The sequence below is a fragment of the Pelophylax lessonae genome (assembly GCF_965119305.1).
Source record: "Pelophylax lessonae genome assembly, chromosome: 3".
Classification (NCBI taxonomy): Eukaryota; Metazoa; Chordata; class Amphibia; order Anura; family Ranidae; genus Pelophylax; species Pelophylax lessonae.
In genome coordinates, this window is record NC_138770.1 from 210549263 (window position 1) to 210574779 (window position 25517).

At 42.5% G+C, this 25517-nt stretch overlaps 1 protein-coding gene across 1 annotated transcript in view; it reads right to left on the reverse strand.

Annotated features, from left to right (window-relative positions):
• Positions 1–23033, reverse strand: part of SPSB4 (splA/ryanodine receptor domain and SOCS box containing 4) — a 235164-nt gene extending 212131 nt beyond the window's left edge. Inside the window, exon 1 of the mRNA XM_082251669.1 lies at positions 22518–23033. The gene's annotated coding sequence lies outside the window, so the exon portion shown is untranslated. The remainder of the gene's footprint in view (positions 1–22517) is intronic.
• Between the last annotated feature and the right edge of the window lie 2484 nt (positions 23034–25517).

The following is a 25517-nucleotide window of genomic DNA, read 5'->3' on the forward strand; positions in this document are numbered from 1 at the left end:
ACACTATGTTTGTGTACACTGGCTTATTTCCCATGTCAGTGTGCCATCGAGAGAATGAGACCACCTAATCCAGAACCCTACGAATTAATTTGATCAACCATCATCCATGATCGATCTTTTTCCGTGTGGAGGAATTTGTAGCCTATATGACAAATCTACTGTAAGGTATCTGGGTCCATACCATATGGTGAGCGCATTTGTCTCTTTACTTTGGTGCTAGGTCTGTCTTCACGGATAAGTTTGGACACCTGAACATTTCAGCTTCACTTTGGTGTTTTCCACATTTGTTATCATATTACACAATTCATGGACTCATTTTCTTATGATATTGTATGAAGATTGATGTTTTTATCACAGTTATGTCTTTCATGGTACCCAAACCCCCTACCAGGGCATATAGAAGAGTATGGTTCCACACCGACTAGATGCAGCTAAAGGGTTAATCCCAGTCTACTGGGGAAAAAACACAAGTACCTACTATAGAACAGTGGATAAAGCAGGTTAACAAAATGATGGGAGTAGAGAAATGGGTCTGTACTAATAGTAATAGATCTGAAGAGGTCCATGTTAAATGGGAATCCTGGATCAGATTCAGTACAGTGAACAGGAGTTTATAGCCCCTACCGTGTTAAGGGGAGGTGATATTCTTGTCTTTTTTTTATATGTGGAACCTCACCTACTGGGTAATCGGGATGCTGTAGCACTAAATATTCAGGACCTTCCCCCGCCCCTTTTTTTTGTTGTTTTCCTGCCTTTTTCTTGAATGGGTGATTGTTTTGGGGAATTTGTATAAGGCAGTCTAGTCCTTTTTTTTACATATGTTTTTCAATTGATCGTGAAAATTTCTTAAATAAATAAAGGTATCAGCTCACACGATTTTTGGCAGGATCAACAGGTTTATGTTGTTCCTACTGAATAGATAAAAAGATCACAGAAAGTAGGGGGGGGGGAAGGGAAGTCCATCGTTGGGCAGGGTTTCACACCAAATGATTTTGGAGTTTCTTTGGGGCATTGTTCGCACATAGGGCAGCCTATTCAAGTGAATGAGCTGCCCCGTGCGCAAAGAGCTAAATTGCTCCAAAACGTTTAATAGAAAAAAAAATGACCCGGAAAAAGCCTGGCTGCCATTGTTTTTTTTCTGCACATATACGTAGCTACGCAACCAGGAAGCTTTTCCAGAATCGTATGAAAAAAAATCATACATTTAGTTTTTAGCACGCATTGTTGAATTCGATATTAGTATCATGCAACAAAATGCGAACGATAAGTTGTCAGATTATCTGATCGTATGCATGAGACATTAGTGTATTTAAATCTGCTAGTAGATTTAACACTACCCTCCCCCAGACTGACGATGCTGCTGTCTACTGTGCCCCTTGTGCCTATTGATTCAGAGTAGGGACACTCTAATACAGGGGGTCTGTTACTGGCCAGATCACCAGGTAAAAACAAAGGGGTAAAAGCCTACAAAAACCCGAATGCATCAAACCACGCTAAATCACATGGATAATGGAATCTGCTGCTGCTGCTGGATATTGTGTTCTAACAGCCTGCAGCTGTCAGAATACCCAAACAGTGGCTGCATCCGATTGGATGAAGGTGCTGTCCAGTTGACAGTTTTCCACCCAGTTCTTTGGACAAATGTCAAATGAGCAATTGGCTTTTGACAAGCTGGGTTATGCCCACAGGGGCACCCGTGAATAGATCTTGGTTGGTTCAGCAGGAACTGACTGAAATTTTAGCTATGTAGGGCAGCCTTTATACTAACGTAGATAGAAAAAAAAAAATGACTGCAGATTTTATTGTTACAAAGTTCTAGAAAACACGTGGCAGACAATAATCCAGCTGACCTTCTGTGTTTAAAGAGAAAATAGTATTTAAAAGGGTAGTCTGTTAATTAGAGCATCACGGCACTTTAAAGATCACAGTGAAGACTGCATTTAACACTGAGCAAAGTGCATGGAGCACTCAGCAAACACGACTTACACGCTAACAGCAGCACAGAGAAATGTTTGAACAAGGCTCTTTCAAGCATACTTCCTGAACTATATGTCCTACATTATCCGGTTTCTACAGAGTTCACTGTAGGTTTCTATATGTAGTGTATATATAGATCTCCAGGTAAAAACGCCAATCCGTCTATTATTTTGTCTTCTACTGTTTCAGACACGGATAGGAGTGTGCATTAGGATAAGTATCAAAACCTTGATACTAAAGCTGGATACACACTATACAATTTTCTTTTGATTTTTTTCCTTTAGATTTACCAAAACCATATAATATGAAGTCAAACCTAAAGACTTTCAATTTGTATGCAATCAGGCAGGCCCTTGCACTACATAGTTGAAGGTAAAGCTCCGTATACACGTACCGAATGTCGGCCGAACGATCGGTCGTCTTTTGTCCGGTGCTGTCCTGTCGGCTGAAAAGTGCTAAAGACTGCACACGAATTTTGTCGGCCAACAACAGCCGACTGCAGAAGTGATGTCATGTGATGGTTAACTTTCTGTGTGTTTTTTCTTTTCTGAGCATGCCCAGTCTTGCTAATCTGCTGTTTGTCGGCCAAATTCTGTACTGACTGGCGAACAATCGGCCGTTCTGGTGACGGCCAACAAATATTTTAAAGTCTGCACGACAGATTCTTTTCGGCCGAAAATGCGCTGTCGGCTGTCAGAAGCATCATACTAACAAGCCGACAATCGGCCGATCGTTCGGCGGCCGAATATTTACGGCCGACAATCGCTACGTGTGTACGGGCCTTAAATCTAAAGGAAATCTGACAACAAAAGTTGTATAGTGTGTATCCAGCCTTAGGCCCCTTTCACACTTGCCGCACCGTCACCGGACTCCGTTTTTCTCAGCAGGGGATTGATCCGCCGATCCCCCGCTGAGCAGGCGTATGGCAGCTCTGTCTCTGCGCTGTGTGCAAAGACAGAACTGTCAGGTCCCCGCTCTTCTCTATGGGGGAATCAGATGAGAACAGACCATCTGTCCATTCCCATCCGATCCCATCCGATCCGCCAGACGGATGGAAAATAGGGTTTCTATCCATCCGGATTTGACAGACAGGATCGGATCGGATGGCAGCGGACATGTCTCCGTTAACATCCGATGCCCCATATGGCACTTTTCCACTGCAAGTACCGGCTCGGCTCTACTTGGCCCTGCTTGGCCCGGTTTGCTTTTCCACTGCTGGTACCGCATGGTACGGTGTTGGAACAGTTCGGTACGGTACGGTATGGTTTGCTTTTCCACTAAAGTAGTACTAAAGTTAAGTGGGTGGGATAACAACGGGGTGGGTGGGATTCTCTGACCAATTAGTGGCTAGTAGTGGCTGCATGCAAAGGATTGTGGGATATGGTACCGGGTATGGTACCTCTTGGAACCACAATCGAGGTGGTACTGTTTTTCAGAGCTGTACCGTTCGGTTCCATGCAGTGGAAAAGCGCCGCCGTACCGTACCCGAACCGTTCCTACACCATACCATGCGGTACCACCAGTGGAAAAGCACAAAAGCGAGCCGAACCGTTCGGTTCCATGCAGTGGAAAAGCCCCAATAGAGATGCATGGGGCATCCGTTCAGATCCGCCTGAAAAACTGACAGGCGGATCTGAATGGTCCGCAAGTGTGAAAGGGGACTTAAGGCCCGTACACACGAGTCGAAATTCGGCCGGGAATTTTCATCGGACGACCGATCTGACAATTTTCGGCTTGTTAGTATGGTGCTTCCGACAACCGACTCCGACTTTTAGGCCGAAAAAATCCTGGTGTGCAGGCTATATAATTTTTGTCGACCGTCAAAAAACGTCTGATTTTCGTCTCATTAGTACAGATTTCGATGGGGAAAAATCTTATGAGCAAGACTAGGCATGCTCAGAGATGAAAGAACACATAGAAAGCAATCCAACACATGACATCACTTCTGAAGTAGAATTCTGTCGTGCAGGAAAATTCGTGTGCAGTCTAGAGCACATTCCAACCAACAGACACCACTCTGGACAAAGGACGGAAGACCGGTCAGCGGAAATTGGTTGTGTGTGTACGAGGCTTTAGGCTACGATCACACTTCTGTGGGACTGCATGTAAATCGCATGCTTTCCCACACCTGCTGCTGTTGGCAAAGGATTTTGCTGCAGGTGTACAGTGGAGACCCCAATGTGTTTTCCCATGCTGGGAACTGCATAGCACTATGTGGTTTCCCTGCAGCTGTGATTTTGAAAAAGGGGCAGTGACCATTCCTCTATGTTTTCCATAGGTACAGCAGCCCACCTAAATGAATAGGCTGAACATAGCAGAAGGGAAACCTCAATAGTGTGATCATAGACGTAAAGTGATTGCAAATAATCACCTTGTAAAACAACCCATTCAGTTTCAAATAGAAATGAAAGGCAAAACATTTGTGTTTAGATATAAAAAAACATTATAAACACTTTTTGCCTTTTTTTTAAATGAACACATTTCACAGTTACACAGTTAGTCAGTTTGAAAAAAGACACAAGTCCATCTGGCTCAATCAATAAAATACAAAAAACAGTAAAGAAAACCCAACCAGACAATCCCATATACACAATCCTATACCCACAGTTGATCCAGAGGAAGGCAAAAAACCCCCAGCAAAGCATGATGCAATTTGCTAAATCAGGGGAAAAAATTCCTTCCTGATCCTCCGAGAGGCAATCAGATATTCCCTGGATTAACTTTCCATATAAATATTAGTACCCATTTATATTATGTACACCTGGGAAAGAATAAAGGGCTTTTTTTTAAAGCAATCTAGTGAGCTAGCCAGAACCACCTCTGGAGGGAGTCTATTCCACATTTTCACAGCTCTTACGGTGAAGAAACCTTTCCGTATTTGGAGACAAAATCTATTTTCCTCTAGACGTAAAGAGTGCCCCCTTGTCCTCTGTGATGACCTTAAAGTGAATAACTCAGCACCAAGTTCACTATATGGACCCCTTATGTATTTATACAGGTTGATCATATCCCCCCTTCATGTCCTCTTCTCAGGAGAGAATAAATTCAGTTCTTCTAGTCTTTCCTCATTGCTGAGCTCCTCCATGCCTCTTATCAGTTTGGTTGCCCTTCTCTGCAATTTCTCCAGTTCCCCAATATCCCTTTTGAGAACTGGTGCCCAAAACTGGACTGCATATTCCAGATGAGGTCTTACTAATGATTTGTACAGGGGCAAAATTATCTCTCTCTCTCTCTCTCTCTCTCTGGATTCAATGTCTCTGTTAATACAAGAAAGGACTTTGCTTCCTCAAACAGAAGGTGGAGGAGTGCAAGGTCTCTAACATCCACCAGCTCCATGATGTCATCATGGAGGAGTGGAAGAGGACTCCGGTGGCAACCTGTAAAGCTCTGATGAACTCCACGCCCAAGAGGGTTAAGGCAGTGCTGGAAAATAATGATGGCCACACAAAATATTGACACTTTGGGTCCAATTTGGACATTTCCTCTTAGGGGTGTACTCACCTTGGTTGCCGTCGGCTTATACATTAATGGCTGTGTGTTGAGTTATTTTGAGGGGACAGCAAATTTACACCGTTATACAAGCTGTACACTCACTACTTTATATTGTAGCAAAGTGTCATTTCTTCAGTGTTGTCACATGAAAAGATATAATAAAATATTTACAAAAATGTGAGGGTGTACTCCCTTTTGTGAGATACTGTATATATATATATATATATATATATATATATATATATACATACAGTAAATATTATAAATAATACAGTTACTGCTTATTAATTCTGTGTAACTGAATCCACTGTGGAGGCTGGAGATATACTTTGCACTCTATATATATATATATATATATATATATATATCTATATATATATATATATATTGAATGCAATGTGAGAGTCCACTCCACAGCTGGTACCCTTTGCAGGACGCCATGACGCAATGCCCAGGCTTCCACTCAGAGATGAGCAGCTGACAGCACACTGCCTTATGAACATACCACAAGCACAAGCCCGATTATTTTCCATGATCTCATCAATTATTACAGGAAACCAAAAAGGTCTGAAACATGATTCACATGACCAGTTAATTATGGCTGAGGGACGCCCACTTCTATTTTACCTCCCATCATAACACAGCATCTCTGCCAGTATAGCAATTAACACATAAAGTGCAATTCAGTGAATGCTGGCCCAGTGACAGTACTGACAAACTGGCTCCAGCTCGATGATGAGACTAAACTCCTTGTTTATAGCTGTGACCCCATTCAGCATGACTGCTTATACCGTCGTCTCTGTCTTGTAAAACCTGACTTGTCTCCACTGTAGACATGCCATCACAGCCCATTTCATTAAGGAGATGTTTGTTACTTTTGTGCTTTTGCTAACTACTTGTCAACTGAACTAAAGTACACCTGTCATTGAAGGAATACAAGGAGCCATATTGCTTACAGCTCCTTTTGAAAATGCCAGTTCTCTGGCTATCGCACTGATGATTTGGCTTTAATACTGTCAAGTATCCTGACTTCTCTTACTTCAATTGGGTGCGCATCTGTGAGGTCTAGGTCGGCTAGCATTTTGAAAAGAAAGCCAGCGAAGCAATAATATGACAATTCAGTAGCTTCTGAAAATCTGGAATATTGCTGAGTTCCTTTGGTATCTTTATTGAAGCATTAGAATCACATCACAGGTATGACAGGAACATAAAAGGTAATGCGTTTCGCGCTAAAGTCAACATTGACTTTAGCGCAAAACGCGTTACCTTTTATGTTTCTGTCATACCTGTGATGTGATTTAAATGCTCTAATAAAGATATGAAGGAGTGCAGCAGTATTCCAGATTTGTAATGCTTCTTAATCTCACAGACTAGCTGTGTAGCACCCTGGGTTCCTGTTCACAACATGTGAGAGTCGCTCACTCACCTAGAGTGGCATTACTTTGGCTTTACTGATCCGAATAATATGACAATTGCCTGATCTTGCCATAGTCATCGATATTATCCTCTCTGTGGGAATGTGTGTGATACTTCGAGGTCCAACCATTATGTTTGTGCTTGGGGTTGTTATCTAAAATTCAACTAGCAAAATATCCTTAAAGCGGAAGTAAAGTCCGCTATAACATTTGTTTTTTAGGGCCCCCCAGGTGGGTTATGCCATAATGTGCTAGTATGCAAAGCATATTAGTACATTATGGCAGACTTACCTGTCATATGGTGCCCTCCAGCGCTGTGGTGGGATGGATCCACGGGCCCCCGGCACTTCCATCTTCCAGGTCCCGTGCCTTCGGCTATGCGATAGGTCAGGCTGCAAGACGTCACTTCCGCGCATGCGCACAGGAGTCACATTGCTGCAGCATGGATCGGGGGGCGTAAATGTCCACTAAGCTGCGCATGTGCGGCTCGATGAACATGACAGCTAACGGGCAGAACAATGCATTTATGGCAGAAGAGACCAATAGGGTCTCTTCTGCCATTAATACCCTGCCTGTCAGCCATTTGTTTTACAATCAACTTTACTTAGGGATATTAAGCTCTTGTTTTTACTTTAGGTTTTAAAAAGGTTTACACTTGCTTGATATGATCTTTTTATGAAAAATCTTTTTATGAAAACTACCTGTTTAAAGACCCTTTCACACAAGCAGATGATTAGGTCCATCTCTAAGTTTTTCAGGCAGACCCAATCGGACCTTCCACTGTTCTCTATGGAGCTGCGGGTGTAAACGAACATGTGTCTGCTAACATCTGCCGACATCCAATTCAATAAAAACAGACAAATGGGATTTTTTCCCCTTCCATCTAGCGGATGGGATGGCAGTGGTGTGTAAACAGACAGCCGGTCCATTTCCATTTGACTGCCAATAGAGGAGAGCGACTGCGTCTCCTGGCCTAGTCCGCCCCATGCAGAAGGTGCCCTAGACAGGCCATACACATTGCGAATTTCTGTCCTGCAACCCATGGTTTGCATCAACACAGTGTTGACAGGGGTATCTCTGCTGCTGAGCAATTGTCTATTCCCGACAGGGGGCACAGATTGCCGGGAGAAAACAGTGATTATCGCTAGCAGTTAAAGAAGCCGCTAGTGATAGAAGCAAGAAAATTCGGCAGGCTATTTGTACCCAAGTTGATTGGTCAACTTGGTACATTCAACCTGCCCATTAACGGTTCGAATCTCGGCCGGTTCCTGCTGTACAGCCAATCATAGTCTCCTGTGGCCAGTCCTTAACCGCTTGCTGACCGCCGCAGTAAATAGACTATTTACTGCGGCGGTCAGCCCCTGTGAGGCTCTAGGGACCCCCCCCCCCGTGCGTGTGCCCGGCGGACCCAATGTCTGCCGGGCACTCGCGATCTTCCGTTACACCGGAAGAAAGGCAAGCGGCTAATGTAAACAAAGCTGCCTGTCATTCTTCCCTGTGTAAGAATGGAGATCACACGGTTCTACTATGTAGGACCGTTGATCTCTGTTCTTACACTAGTAGCCACAGTCAATCACAGTTAGAAACACGCCCCTAGGGACACACTTAACCTCTCCCTCTCCAATAAAGTTAACTCCTTCACTGCCAGTGTCATTTTTACAGTGACAGTGCATATGTATAGCACTGATTACTGCAGTAATGTCACTGGTAACCCCAAAAGTGTCAAAAATGTCAGTCAAGGGTCCGATCTGTCCGCCGCAATGTCGCAGTCCCGCAAAAAAAAACGCAGATCGCCGCCATTACTCGTTAAAAAAAAACAACAAAAATGACAAAAATCTTTCACTTAGATAGTAAACGCAATCACTTTTGCGCAAACCAATCAAAATACGCTTTTTGCAATTTTTTTTACCAAACATAGGTAGCATAAAACAAATTGGCCTAAAATGTTAAAAAATTTGGATTTTTACATTTTTTTGGGGGGGAATTTCATATAAAAAAATGTGAAAAATATTGCTATTTTTGCAAAATTGACGCTCTATTTTTGTTTATAGCGCATGATCAAAAAATCGCACAGGTGATCAAATACCACCAAAAGAAAGCTCTGTTTTTGGGGAAAAAAAGGACATCAAATTTGTTTAGGTACAGCGTCGCACGACCGCGCAATTGTCCGTTAAATTTACGCAGTGCCGAATCACAAAATAGGCCCTGGTCAGGAAGGGGGTAAAATCTTCCGGGGCTTAAGTAGTTAAGCCACTTGCTCCCTCTGCCTGTTTGCTGGAGTCTCCCTAGCTATTTGGCTGCTATGTAGACACCTGTGCATGTCTGCTACTAGCCAGTGCTGTGTGCATCCATAGACACACATACTGTAGCACCCAGCAAGCCACACGATAGCTCCCTCCTGCACCCATCAATATAATGGACAGCAGTAAGGCCTATCACTTCACTGCACTCATTACCCTCCCTCCAGCATGGGAGATCCCCAAAATGGAACAGATTGTCCTGGGAGCAACCAGGGGGACAGGGGGCCACAGAAAGGTACTGGGTGTTTTTTTGTTTTTTTTTACCTTAATGCAAAATATGCTAAACTCTGATCTAGTTTGTTGAATATCAAACTACTTTATACCAGAAGAATCCAACAAAACTTGTGGTTTCGTTCTCTACTTTTTTATTTTTCTTATTTTTGGAACTGAACAGCGACAGTATTTATAGGCACACACCCTACATAAATGTCATACAAAGCTATTTAATGGAAAGCACGCTTGGTCAGCTTGAACTGGAACCTACAGAACAAGGCATATGTTCACCCAGATAATGGTGGTCATGTTAGATTGTCTGCTAAGGTCATTGTGACAACACAAGCTCTATTTGGAGTTTTTATCTTGGTCAGAACTCTGACCTACAATCTTCAAAGCACTGGCCAAATCCTTAGAGGAGAGAATTAGTTTGCTATTCACATGTTAATGATTCACCTAGGTTTGCAAACTCAAAGGCACTTCCTAAATCCTTGTTGCAATAGGAAGATTTGCAAGGAGGTGGCTGATTTGTAACACAAAAAACATCCAGTCTTTCAACCGCTTTCTAAATAGGGCACACACATTTGAGCTGTGCATCTCTTGCTGGCTTTTTGTTCAGCATTTTACAGGCATTATTGTGGGCATCCGAGACTTGAGCATTTTTTATTACTGTCAGCCAATGGAAAGCTAGTTACTAGGTGAAAAAATGTGCGACGTGTGCATTTTCCAGGCACCCCCATTGAAGTCTGTTGGGGCCAAAAACACTTGAAGCATGTAGCTCAAAAAATACGATTTTTGTAAGATCTTACCGTAAATCTTTTTCTCTGATGTCCATTGACAGACGCAGCCTCATCTCCATGACTCCATGAGCTGAGTGGGTTATGCTGCCACCTCCAGGTCATCATGTCCCAACGAGGCATCCGCTCGCATGCTCGTCCCCATCCGGAAAAGGGGCACTGTCATGGCTAGGCTTAGGTCAGGACTATAACCTGCTCACGCTCCTAGGCCAGACTGGGGGGACCATAAGGATCTAGAATATCCAGTGCAAAGCCCCCAGCCGGCATCGTTGCATGTAGATCACCAGAAAAATTATTCTCTGAACACCAGCTAGCAAGTGAGTAAAGAGAAATATAAAGAAAATATTCTGAAAAAAAACTGAGACCGGAGTCCCAGCAGGAAACCTAGGTCCTACTCATTCTCTAGGCAGAAACAAACTAATGTGCTGGGCTGTGTGGGGGTTACGCCTGGAGGGACAGCCCCGTGGGTGCGTGTATATGTTCAAAGTTTTGTACTAATGTACTGCCTAGACTATTCCTGCAGGTGGCAGCATAAGTCACTCAGCTCATGGAGATTTTTTTTTCTTAGATGAAGACCATTTTCAACAAGTACAGAACATTTTGTTGACCTTGCTAGAAATGCAGTATCCTTGTCACTTCCTGTAAGCTGAACTGGAAGCTAAAACAATGTTATCTTTCTTCTGTAAGCTATTATCTTCCCTATCCCCCATGGAATGTAGGTGAACCAAGGCAGACATATATTCAGAAGTTCAGCCTGTGTGACAACCAGAAATCCCATGATAGATACAGTAGAGGAGTGAGCATAGACAGTCAGAGGCAGGAAATGTGTTATTGAAAGGATTACAAAGTGAAAATAAAGGAATAAAAGATTGAAAAAGAAAAAACAGATGCAGGCAGCTCATCTACAGACTGGTAATATATTTAACCACTTTACCGCTGAGTACCGTAGTACTACTGCGGCAAAGTGGCTCTTGTAGGTCTGACGACGTAGACCTACGTCGCCAGACTCCTCCCCCTGTAGGCGGCGCTCGCGCACCGCCGGAGGCGCGCTCCCGCTGTTTTCATTCACAGCGGGAGTCGGGCCAGGGGAGGAGCAGCGGCGATCGCCGCTGCTCTGCCCCGATCGTCGGGGAATCCAGTTTGGAGATCCGCCCGCCTGTGTAAACAGAGCGGGCGGATCTCCTCAGTGACAGGGAGTGACAGATCGGACTGTTCAGCATAGCTGGACATCCGATCTGTCCTTGTCTCACACAGTCACCTCCCCCCCCACACGTCAGTAAGCACCAGGCATACATTAACCCCTCCCTCTCCAATAAAATTAACCCCTTCCCTGCCAGTGTCATTTTTACAGTAACAGTGCATATTTATAGCACTGATTACTGCAGTAATGTCACTGGTACCCCCAAAAGTGTCAAAAATGTCAGTCAAGGGTCCGATCTGTCCGCCGCAATGTCGCAGTCCCGCAAAAAAAATCGCAGATCGCCGCCATTACTCGTTAAAAAAAAAAACACCAAAAATGACATAAATCTTTCCCTTAGTTAGTAAACGCAATAACTTTTGCGCAAACCAATCAAAATACGCTTATTGCGATTTTTTTTACCAAACATAGGTAGCAGAAAACAAATTGGCCAAAAATTTTAAAAAAATTAGATTTTTACATCTTTTTTGGGCGGAATTTTATATAAAAAAATGTTAAAAATATTGTTATTTTTTCAAAACAAACGCTATATTTTTGTTTATAGCGCAAAAAGTAAAAATCGCACAGGTGATCAAATACCACCAAAAGAAAGCTCTGTTTGTGGGAAAAAAAGGACGTCAATTTCGTTTGGGTACGGCGTCGCACGACCGCGCAATTGTCAGTTAAAGTCGCACAGTGCCGAATCGCAAAAAGTGGCCCAGACGTAAGACAGCAAAATGCTCTAGTGGTAAAGTGGTTAATACATATTTTTTGGTTTAGATACGTTTGAGATGTCCATATACAGACAGATAATCAGGCCTTCATTTCCGATATTCTGCCTATATGTAAACCCTGGCAACTTTCACGAGTTATCCCAGAGTATAATGCACATCATTTAATTTCCAGACTGGACAAACATCTAATGTATTTGGCTAACCTTCAGACAGCCATGCAGACTATTCTTGGAGGAATCAGTTCATTTCACTCAAACCAAGCCAGTATCAGTATCTACTTCTTCTTGTAAAGCTGTGCCGCCCCTTCCTGTTTCAGTGCCTAAAACAGTACAATGTATGTGTCCAGAGTGTGCAGACACCAAGAGACGGTTGTCTCATTCATACCGGTGTGACTATTCTTTAAGGTTTATGGGAGTGTCTCATGAAAAACTTTTGCACCTTGAACATTGCTACCATTGATCACTAGCAGTGAATAACACTGCCAGACTTCTGAAATCTGGTTGTCACAATGTATGGCTAGATCTGAGTATCAAGCTGCCTGCCCTACAATAACGGTTTCAGGTGGCCTTGCCTTTATACGTATGGCCAACTTGATATAGCCCCCTAGTCCTAAACTGGGGCTACTATGTAAAATGAGTCTGGCTTGGCTGTAGCCAGCTCAGACTGAGTCTATAATCTTCAAATTGTTGTTTTTCTCTAAGCTCAGTGGGGGGTATGATTTTCCTACTGCCGGTGGCACTGTTACTGCAGGCTACTGATGCATTCTGGGGAAAGATATATTTCTGTCACAGTTGATGAGTGGAGTCTTTTTGTCTGAGGCTGAGGCCTGGGGAGATACTATTGGAGGGAGCTCTGTGACTAGGCCCAAAGGCCTATTTGGGGCCAATGTACGCTGAGGTGGTCCTGTAACTGTCCTCCCCTGGGTGGAGGAAGCTGTCCCAAGGTGAGAAGATCCAGGGGAGGTCCCATGTTAGAGAGACCCAGGATGAAGGCTGGTCTCTCTCAGAAGGGCCTGGTGACTCACTTGGAGGACCTCCTGGAATCTGAAAATGCACTTACAGTCTTGCTGGGTCAGCTTAAAGGCCTTAACACTGTTTTGCTGTATTTTATTATGGATCTCAAGAGTCTGTAAAAGATCTGCTGTGGTATCTGGAACCCCTAACCCTCACTCCTTCTACCTCATTTACAGTATGGCATTAAAAACTTTGAAAAGACAAAAAGTGACTGGCGACCAACTTCTGTTCAAGATTCAACATTATAGCCATGGATTCAGCCCTGAGGTAAATGCTAGCTTGCTCCGGGGTGCTTCATTTACAATACTTAGAACAATGAACGATCAGTTCTGATTGGTTGTCGTGTTCTTTCTGTACAATGCTTTAGTATAAATGGTCATCCACAGGCATCTGGGTTTTATAAGACTATATCTACATCCTAGAACAATCAAGTTTAAACCAGGGTGCCCAGACACACTGGGGTGCCTTCAGGCTTTTTTAGGGGTGCCCTGGCAAAATACCTAACAATTGCTCAAAAATTGTATACAAGCCAGCAGGTGGATCAAGCTTGTCTTTTAGTTACAGGAAGCCACAGGTTTTCATTGTACACCCATACAATGACATCATCGGTTGATAAGGAGGACATTGGGTGCCTGCCCAGTATCCTTGTTTGCCCCTCTCTGTTAGCACTAGGGTCACATTAGCTGAGTGAGACAAACTGAGGGATAAGAGATACATTGGAATACTAGTCAGTACCAGTGTGTAAATGTGTATGCTTTGGAAGAAAAAATCACCTCTAACATTTAGAGCCCATTCACACTGCCGCGACTTGTCAGGCGACTTGTCAGCCTGACAAGTCGCGGTCAGTCGCGGTCCATTGAGTAGTACAGGATCCGTTCTAATAGGAGCGACACAAGTTGCTCCGACTTAGAAAAAGGGTCCTGTACTACTTTGGCGCGACCTCGGAGCGACTTGCATAGACTTCCATTATGTGAAGTCCCTGTAAGTCGCGCCGAAGTCGCGGTGCACAGCGGGGCACAGCGGTGCACGCGACTTCACAGGTCGGCCCCCCGAAGTCGTGTCACCTCAGTGTGAACCGGCTCTTAGTGTCTGATATGTGGATGATGCTGCATTATGTATAATTATTAGTTTAGTTTTTTACATTTAAAAATGTGGTGCCTCAAAATCGGCCATCATTTTAAAAGGGTGCCTTGAGTGACAAAAAGTTGGGAAATACTGTCCTAGTAATAGAATATTGCTTTTGTTTTTGCAACTTAACACTTCCTAAAATGGTCCATCTGCACAATGGTAAATATGGACACATAAAGCCATGCAATGAGAAAATTCACACACGTTACTGAAACCTCAATTGGGGTCATCTGTGGTAACAGATATATTGTACATTCCTGAAGTATTCTCTACTATGTAAAACACTGAAATATATTCTAACCATGTTGGCAAGCTGCAGACGTATTAACAATGCTGCCAAGTTAAAGTGAATTGACAATTTAGAAGAGCCTTGGCTTTGTCAGGAGCATAGTACTGCATTATACTGCAAGGCAGAGCGTGTGCTGCATGTGCTCCACAAGCACGAGGAAATGGAGTATTTGGAGGCGATCGCAGACTCGATCTTACTGTATAGAATGCACTCTATCCAATTAGTTCTGCTGACTAACCCTTCAGATTTACTCTTCATTACAATAATGGGCACTGGGCAGTACAAACACTAAGGAAGGAAGGCAGTCACAACTGTGTTCAGGGAAAGCCATGGTGTACATTTAGCGGTATCAGTTAATAAGGATGCCACAATAAGAGAACTCACAATGCATTTCCTTCCAGTAAAACATTTTGTAAATAAAGGTAAAAGCAATATATTGCATACCACAGGTTTATGGGAATAATGACGAGTCTCACTACAGAGAACACGTCCCAAGCTGCACCTGGCATCCTTATCATTGCTCCACTTACAGATGAATAGAGCTTATTAAGCACAATGCTTCAGCACACTTTGGCAGATGCCAACATGTACCACTGTACACTCGCAGTCTGTCAATGTATGCAGCAGCATTAATCTGTACTACACATCCATGCCAACCTCCTTTCACTATAGACAGGGAGAGCAATTGCCCTGAAACCATCAATACACATCAGGGCATACATGATGCACAGTGTCAAGTGGTATCTGCAATCATACATCCAATGTCTGTTCAGAAATCCTAATTTATATTGACGCAATGCACTGGAAATAATGTTTTTGCATGACAATCACAAAATCCCTCTATAGGGCAAGAATGACAATTTGTACAAATCATGTACCAAACGATAGCTTTTCTATAGGGGCCATCTACACATAGCAGATCACATTTGAGTTGTAGGAGTAATGCACCGACAGTGTTTGTAAACGATCACCTTGTAAAACAACCCATTCAGTTTAAAATAGAAATGAAAGGCAAAATGTATGTATTGTATACATATAAAAAAAATATTATAAATACTTTATTTCCCTTTTTTCTAAGTGATCACATTCCCTCTGTTCTCAGCTGCAAAAGAGTTGGGGGGAGGAGAAGTAACAGCACACTGAGATTCCCCATGAATTGTTGTACAGCGGGGGCGAGTCAGGACAAGTCTGATCATTGGAGGAGAGTACACTGAGTTCCCAGCATAGCTAGAAAATTGACCACAGTGTGCTCTTCTGCTTTGTGTGGTCAGTTTTTAATGGGAAACCAAGGGAACTAGCAGTAACATGGGGTTTCACTAGATCTGTAGGTTTGTTTCTGGGCACAGATTAAAAGGCGCTTTGTAGGAGGGCGAAACACGTCCAGCGTACAACGCCATTTCCGGCCGGTGGGACGCACATCGCGGATTACAGGAACCACCGAGCCGCCCTACGGAGGAAAGCTGTTTATTTCAATGTAAGTGGATATTTATTTAATAAAGAGTCTTTTTAAACATACTTCACTATGGAGAATCCTCTTTTCATTTGTGTCACGGAGGAAGAGCGCTCAGCCTATATTAGGGAGTAACTATCTAGCATAGTCCTTCCCTGCCCAGACCCAGTGCTGTATCTTGGCCTAGGCCAACAAGGCCCAGGCCTAGGGCAGCACTTTGTAGGGGGGGGGGGGGCAGCAAAAAATTTGGACTTGTGTTTGCTGCCACTGATTATTTCACTTATTTGTATAAGGACTATGGACTTTCTATTTATCATACAAATAAGTTACATACTCCTAGGACTACAATCAGTGGCAGCAAACACAAGTTCAAATATCTTAAAAGAACTGATGGGGCTGCACTGATATGCTGCACTGATGGTCGCTAATATGCTGCACTGATGGGCACTAATATGCTGCTCTGATAGCCACTAATGAGTTGCCAATGGTGGGTACCGATAAACTGCACTGATGGGCACTAATGAGTCTACATTGATGAGGCTGCACTGATGGGCACTGATAAGGCGGTACTGATGGGCTCTGATATACTGTGGTTGTGGTTTGTGGTTTACAATTGACAGGGCGGGTCATAAACAGGAAGGGGTGTGGCCTTTACAGGAAGGGTGGGTCATATTTCAATTAGGGGGTGCACAAGTTTAGTCAGGCCTAGGGCAGCACAAAACCTAAATACGCCACTGCCCAGACCTGCACTGGAGCATTAGTCCAAGGATATTTCGGTGAGTGAGGACACAACAGGGGAGCACAACCCATTGAGCACGTTTGAAGCACCTTTGGGATTGGAACATTTTTGAATTGGAGCACTACGAGCACTTTTCATCAGAGCACTGAACTTTATTGATTTGTGCAATTTATTGATTTTATAATTTTGTGAACATTATTTACTAGCACAATTGTACTGAGTCACTTTTATTGCACTGAAGCACTTAGGCTCCATGTACACGGGATGTTGGAAAAAACGTGCTGCAAAGCTAGTTCCGACGCCGGGAAAAAGCAGCTGTTAAACGTGCTTTCAGTAGCTTTTTCCATTGGCGTTATTGCACGTTTGGCCACGTTGCTTTTAGCAGCGTTTTTTCTGCCTCCGTTCAAAATCAATGGTTCCCTATGGGAGCCTATTGATTTGAATGGAAGTCGCACTGCAAGTCGGATCAGGATGATCCGACTTGCGGCGCGACTTGAGCTGTGAGAATCTTGAGGGGGAACTCAACGCCAAAAATGGGAAAAAAACTGTGTGGGGGTCCCCCCCAGATTCCAAACCAGGCCCTTCGGGTCTGGTATGGAATTTGAGGGTAGCCCCACGCCGAAAAAACGGCGTGGGGTCCCCCCCCAAAATCCATACTAGACCCTTATCCGAGCACGCAGCCCGGTAGGGCAGGAAGGGGGAGGGGACGAGCTCTTTATACAAGGGTTTTTCGTTACATTTGTGAGATTTATTTGCATAAAGTAGCGCTACACATGTTGTTTAATGTAACCATATTGCTACATATTGCTACACTTAGAGGCACCTCTCTTGTCTTTTATACTCAGTTGTGACATGACGCTACTTGTATATCAAGACAGCGCATGTTTATCAAGTCGAAATTTATAAAAAAAAATGTTGTTTGTCTTTCAAAATGCTCCTAAACCAAGTTACTCTTAATCCAAGATTTTACTGTATGTTTGCCCTTTACTCACAATTTAGGGAATCCCATGGCGACCTCATACATTAGGAATTTTTCAACCAGCGGGTTGATGGAAAAAAATGACCTGATTACCCCACCCACTCATTCAACATGGATGGGGGAATCACTCCCACTGTGGCTATTCTGACATGCGGGAGGCTTCTCTTCCATCAGAATACAGTGATCAGCGATGTGGCTATAGCGGGTAGCGCTGATCATGTGGAAACTTTCTAACAGGCTGGTTGAACAGAAGTCAATCCGTAGACACACTTTGTACAACCAGCCTGCCCATACATTGAGTGAAATTCGTCTGGTCCCTGCTGAACTTGACGAATTTCGATCCATGTATATAGCCAGCTCAGGCTGGTCATAGAGCATGCAATTTTATTTCCTTCAACCACGGCCGATTCCCCTATTAACACAATCCGTGTTGATGGGAGAATCCCTCCTGCTGTGCTATTGTATTCTGACAGCAGGAGGTATCCCCACTTTTTGAATACAATGATCACTGCTGGCGGCTACAGCATAGGAAAAATACCCGAAAGGGTGGCTGTACAGAAGTTGTTTGATAGATTCACTTTAGTACAACCAGCCTGTCTATGGTTGGCTTTATCCTTCTACCTAGTGACTGAACTTTTACTTTGTCCATCAACTCATCCCCCCACAGCTACTATCTTTTGTAACAACTGCCTGTCCCATTGTAGATTGTAAGCTCTCCTGAATGGTGCCCCCCTAACTCTCTTGCCCTAAAGTGTATTGTTGCTGTATTGTCTCCCTTTATTTTTTTAAAGTCATGTGCAAACTGTTGGCGCTATTACATCCCGTATAATAATAATAATAATGTTTGGCCAGTAACTGAAAGTTTATATGGTGTAAATAATCCCAACAGATAACTTTGCGGAACTAAATTCTGAAAGAGTTGATTAGTCAAGCTGGAAATTGTATCTGATGCCTGAGAGCAGATAAAGCCCACTGCTACCATCTAGGTAATCGCTGTGCAATAAACAGGTCATTTGCATTTGTTGCGTTACAATTGTGTTCAGGATTAGGGATCTTTGGGAGGACAATTAATCCTGTCTGCGTGTCACTCTAGTGCTTGTGTTTGCACAATTCGATTAGAAATAGCGCTCAAGAGTGAATAAATTACATTACCAGACAACACCATATAATAAGACAGGATAAAACAAATACCATCATTTTATTGGAATAGACTGCATCCCTAGAGCAGTTTAATGCCTGGGAAGTTACCAAATGATGGTTATTAGCTTTATCAGAAATGGGGTAGTAGGGGAGCCATGGTGATTCCAATTATTCCCCTGAACCTCAAATCATAGGGGCAGCACAAATGTCCACTATATATATATATATATATATATATATATATATATATATATATATAGATAGATAGATAGATAGATAGATAGATATAGATATATAGATATATATGACTGCTTTCCACAACCTCCTAAGGAGGAACCACAAGGACACTGATTATCTATCTGGCCTCAGTAGCTGCTGTTCTTATGTGAAGCAAACCTGTCAGTGTATTCCACACATATGATTATATAAACCAGACACCACCAATCTTATTTCCAAATCTGCCTTTCACAAGACACTCTATCCACTCACAAACCTCCAATTTGCTGCAGGACAAGTGCTGGTAATAAAGGATAATTGCAGATCCCAATTCAATGGCCAGCACACAATTGTCATTATTGTCAGGATAACAACTTGCCAGAAAGGTCTGGTAAAATGCCACCCACTGAGTGCCCTCGTCTTAAAGGGGGGTGACATGTCATTTACCATAGCTAAGACATTTCTAATGCAGGGAGCATAAACTTGAAGAAGTCAGCATTTGTCTTGGGCAAGATCAGATAAAATTCACAGAAACTTGCTGGGACTATTCAGCTTCTCAGCACAAAGTGCATTTAGCTGTCCTGGGACACAATCAATAGACATTTGACTTTGCACAAAAGGATGTCAAGAATATCAAGTGAGAAGGGTGGCCAGAGCAAGCCAATGCTGCAATAAAGAACAAACAAAGGAAACATCAGCACTATACCAACTCACAACAAGAGGAGATAAACATAAACACAAAGGCTTATTTCATGATGCATAGAAACAAATGACGTGTGCTCAAAGCATTTAATGGGGATTCAGCCTATGCCACCCTTGTGATGCACAGTTCATTGTTGAGTGATACTCTAGGATTCGGCCTATGGAACTAGTGTAATGTACCCATTTCATTGTTGCGTACAACGTGATGTGATGTACACAGATCATTATTGAGTTCCACTAGATAATACAGCTTATAGATACTAATGTATGTGTATTCCGATCATTATTGAGAAACAGTATAGAATTCAGCCTATAAACACAGGTCATTGTTGAGTACAGCTATATATTTAAACCTATGGACACTAGTGGGATGCACACATAGATCATTGATGAGTGCCACTATACAATTCAGTCTAGGCATGCTATTATTGATGTATCCAGTTCAGCCTATGGACACTAGTGGGATTTACATAGTCCATTGATGAGTACCACTATACAATTCAGTCCATTGACACTAGAGGGATGTACACAGGTCATGGTGACTACAGCCTAAAGATGTACACAGTTCATTGTTGAGTATCACTATATCAATGGACCTATAGACACTAATGAGGGTGTACACTGTTCATTGAGGAGTACCATCATACAATTCAGTCTATGAACACTAATGTTGATGTACACAGTTCATTGATGAGTACCACTACAAAGTTCAACCTATAGATACTAGTGGGGTTTACACAGTTCACTGGTGAGTACCAATACAGAGCTCAACCTATAGATAGTAGTGGAATTCACTCAGTTCATTGATGAGTACCACTACAGAGTTCAGCCTATGGACACTAGTGGGATTTACTGTACATAGTCCATTGATGAGTACCACTAAACAATTCAGTCCATGGACACTAGAGGGATGTACACAGGTCATGGTGAGTACTACCTACGGATGTACATAGTTCATTGTTGCGTATCACAATATAAATGGACCTATAGACACTAATGTGGGTGTACACTGTTCATTGAGGAGTACCACCATACAATTCAGTCTATGAACACTAATGTTGATGTACACAGTTTATTGATGAGTACCACTACAGAGTTCAACCTATAGATACTAGTGGGGTTTACACAGTTCATTGGTGAGTACCAATACAGAGATCAACCTATAGATAGTAGTGGAATTCACTCAGTTCATTGATGAGTACCACTACAGAGTTCAGCCTATGGACACTAGTGGGATTTACTGTACATAGTCCATTGATGAGTACCACTAAACAATTCAGTCCATGGACACTAGAGGGATGTACACAGGTCATGGTGAGTACTACCTACGGATGTACATAGTTCATTGTTGCGTATCACAATATAAATGGACCTATAGACACGAATGTGGGTGTACACTGTTCATTGAGGAGTACCACCGTACAATTCAGTCTATGAACACTAATGTTGATGTACACAGTTCATTGATGAGTACAACTACAGAATTCAACCTATAGATACTAGTGGGATTTACACAGTTCATTGATGAGTACCACTACAGAGTTCAGCCTATGGACACTAGTGGGGTTTACATAGTTCATTGATGAGTACCACTACAGAGTTCAGCCTATGGACACTAGTGGGATTTACATAGTTCATTGATGAGTACTACTACAGAGTTCAGCCTATGGACACTAGTGGGATTTACATAGTTCATTGATGAGTACTACTACAGAGTTCAGCCTATGGACACTAGTGGGGTTTACACAGTTCATTGATGAGTACCACTGCAGAGTTCAGCCTATGGACACTAGTGGGATTTACATAGTTCATTGATGAGTACCACTATACAATTCAGTCCGTGGACACTAGAGGGATGTACACAGGTCATGGTGAGTACTGCCTATTGATGTACACAGTTCATTGTTAAGTATCACTATTTAAATAGACCTATAGACACTAAGGAGGGTGTACACTGTTCATTGAGGAGCACCATCATACAATTCAGTCTATGAACACTAATGGTGATGTACACAGTTCATTGATGAGTACCACTACAGAGTTCAGCCTATAGACACTAGTGAGATATACACAGTTCATTGATGAGTGCTACCACTACAGAGGTCAGCCTATGGACACTAGTGGGATTTATACAGTCCATTGATGAGTACCACTATACAATCCAGTCAATGGACACTAGTGGGTTGTACACAGGTCATGGTGAGTACAGCCTAAAGATGTACACAGTACATTGTTGAGTGTCACTATATAAATGAACATATAGACACTAATGTCATATGTGAGTTCATTTGTGAGTACCTATAGAATTCAACCTATAGACACTAGTGAGATGTACACAGGTCATTGCTGAGTACTACTAAACAGTTCTAACCTATGGACACTAAATGTGGCTGTGAACAGGTCATTGTTGCTGCATACTACTATACAATTTAGCCTATAGGCACTAGTGTGATGTACACGTCATTGTTGAGTAGCACTATATAATTAATTCTATGCATACTAATGTGCCTGTATACAGGTCAATGCTGGGTACCACAATGGAAAGCACAGAAGATCCTGCTGGCACCCAGTTCATTGATGCTGGCTGACCTCACAAGATGTCTGTTTCTAAGACAAAGATCTGCTGATTTTCATAACACAAACATTACAAGCAAGCAATGCACAGAGACTTGTGGCTCCAGACAGATTCATAAAAGCAATGCTGCCCCTGCAAACCAAATAAAGGTGGATCTGGGGTGATCATACACAGCACTTACCTCTCACTTAGTAATCACACATCCAGAGGGTGTCATTAAAGTCCCCAAATCCAGACAGAGTAAAAAAAATAATAAGATTCCTAGGAAAAGTACAACTCCCCAGCCTACCCAGTGGGTAGATGGTACAGCTTCCAGCAGCAGCAGCCTGGGTATCCAGATAAAGTTCCTGGAGGAATAATGATACTCCCAATGTAGGCACAGAGGAGGAATACAGTTGTGTGTTTCCTCTCCGATCCTCAGATGCAGTGCAGACACAGCTAACTGCCTCCCCCAAAATGTACTCTTCTCAGCAGCATGTCACAGATCAGGGCTGCCACAGCCATCCAGCACACAGGCTCTCCTCTCCAGATCTCCTTTATTTCTTCTCCCTTTCAGCGAAGCCCTAAGGGGGCAGTTGGGCTTTGTGTTTAAAGATTACCTTTGTCACCCCCAGCGCCTGCATAGGAGAGAGACAGCCCAGATGGGAAGAGCCTGCTGCTGAAGCAGTGCCCCATCCTGAAAGCTGATCCCTGCTGATCTCATCACTTACAACTAAGTAATCCAATGGTGGGGGAATTAGGAGCACATGGAGCCGCCCCTTCTCTGCCTCCTCTCCCTCTCCCAGCACAATGACATGAGCCCACCAGCTGGCTGCAAGTGGGAAGAGGTCCCTACCAGTCCCAGCAATACAGGGGACACCATCATATCATTCTTATTACTCTGCTGTGCTTGGAAACACTCTCATCTTTATATATGTATGCTATTATTATTATTATTAGTAGTAGTACTGTGTTTAATAAAGGTTCTGCTTTCAAACATGGTCATCTTCTATCTTCATATTATTATTATTGCTCCTGGGGCTAATAAGGGCTCTGCTGGGAAATATGGTCCATATCATCTTATTATTATTATTTGAATTATTATAATTCTTTATACTGTTGTTGTGGCTAATAAGGGCTCTGCTCATCACCATTGTCTCATTTTTTTGGTATTGTGATGATGATGATCATTATTATTATTGTTGTTGTTGTTGTTGTTGTTGTTGTTGTTGTGTGGCTAATAAGGGCTCTGTTGGGAACATGGTCCTCATCATGATCTTCCTCTTTCTGTTTTTAATATTATTATTATTATCATTATTATTTTTACAGTTGTTGTGGCTAAGAAGGACTCTGCTAGGAAATGTGGTCCTCATCATCTTCATCATATATTATTATTATTATTTTTGTTGTTGTGGCTAAGAAGAGCTCTGTTGGGGAACATGGTCCTTATCATCATCTTCTTCTTCCTGTTTTTAATTGTATTATTATTTTTACTGTAGTTGTGCCTATTAAGGGCTCTGCTGTGGAACACGGTCCTCGTAATCTTCCTATTATTATAATTATTATTATGATGATTATTATTATTATTATTATTATTATTATTATTATTTTTATGGCTAATAAGGGCTCTATTGGGGAAAATGGCCCTCCTCAACATCTTCTTCTTTCTATATTTATTATTATTTTTATTGTTGTTGTGGCTAATATAGGCTCTGCTGGGAAACATGGTCCTCATCATCTTTATTATTATTATTATTATTATTCCCGCTGTTGTAGCTAATAAGGGCTCTGCTGGGAAACACAATCATCATCTTCATATTATTATTATTATTGTTGTTGTTGTTGTGGCTACTCAGCCCCGGTTCACACTGAGGCGACCTGTGAGGCGACCTGGTCGCCTCACAGGTCGCCGTAGGTCGCCTCCCATAGGGAAGCTGCGGACCCATTCTAATAGGAGCGACACAAGTCGCTCCGACTTAGAAAAAGGGTCCGGAGCTTCTTTGGGGCGACCAGGAGGCGACCGCCATAGACTTCAATGTTATGAGGTCCGTGGCGGCCGCTCCGAGGTCTCGGCGCGCTGCTCGCACCGCGACCTCAGAGGTCGCGGTGCGAAGTAGCGTCGCCCCGATGTGAACGGGGCCTAAGGGTTCTGTTGGGGAACAAATTAATCACGATCATGATATTATCAATTGTATTATTATTATTATTATTACTAATAGGAGCTCTGCTAGGGAACATGGTCCTCATCATCTTCTTCATATTATTATTATTAGTAGTGGTAGTAATACTGTTGTTGTGGATCAAAAGGGCTCTGCTGGTGAACACAGTCATCATCATTACATAATTATTAATAATACTACTCCTACTGTTGCTGCAGCTCAGGGCTCATGTACATGGGTGTACAGTTTGCTGCATTCAGATCCATAATTATTATCTGAACCCAGCACTATTGTATGCCATGGACCCAGTTTCACTGCTCCACTTAAGTTTATGCAAACCAAAGCTAGAAAATCTGCATTTATGGTATGACCTTATTAATGGATGTAAACGTTAGTGCTAACATTAAGGACTCATGCACAAAGATGGAAATACAGACATATGGGCGTACAGCTTACAATACACCTGTATTTGGGTTGCCCAGGAATCCCAGCTGGTGCATAATTCTGCCCATAGGACTACTGTCCTATGTTGTTACCAGAGATGTATAGTAACTAAGTAGAACTACTTCACTACTGTACTTAAGTACCGAAAGGCGGTATCTGTACTTTCCTGGAGTAGAATTTTTTTCTCCATCTTCCACTTTTACTTCACTACATTTTTTGATGCTTTCAATACTTCTACTCCTATAGAACAGTAGATGACGGGTTTCATGAAGCTCAAAACATGTGTATTATCAGCGCATACGAAAATAAATGCTACTGTATGCATAAATAAAAGCTACATTTGAAATAATAAAAAACAATATGATGTTCAAACTTTTGACTTCTTTATTTAATAACTACATAACACAGTACTTGTACTTTTACTTTCAGTACTTGAGTAGCAAAATTAAAAAAAAAAACTACTTGCAATACTTAAGTACAAAAAATGTTGAATACTTTAGTACTTCTACTCAAGTCACATTTTGATTGAGCACTTCCACTTCTACTCAAGTCACTTTTTGATCGAGCACTTGTACTTTTACTCAAGTATGGGTTTCGAG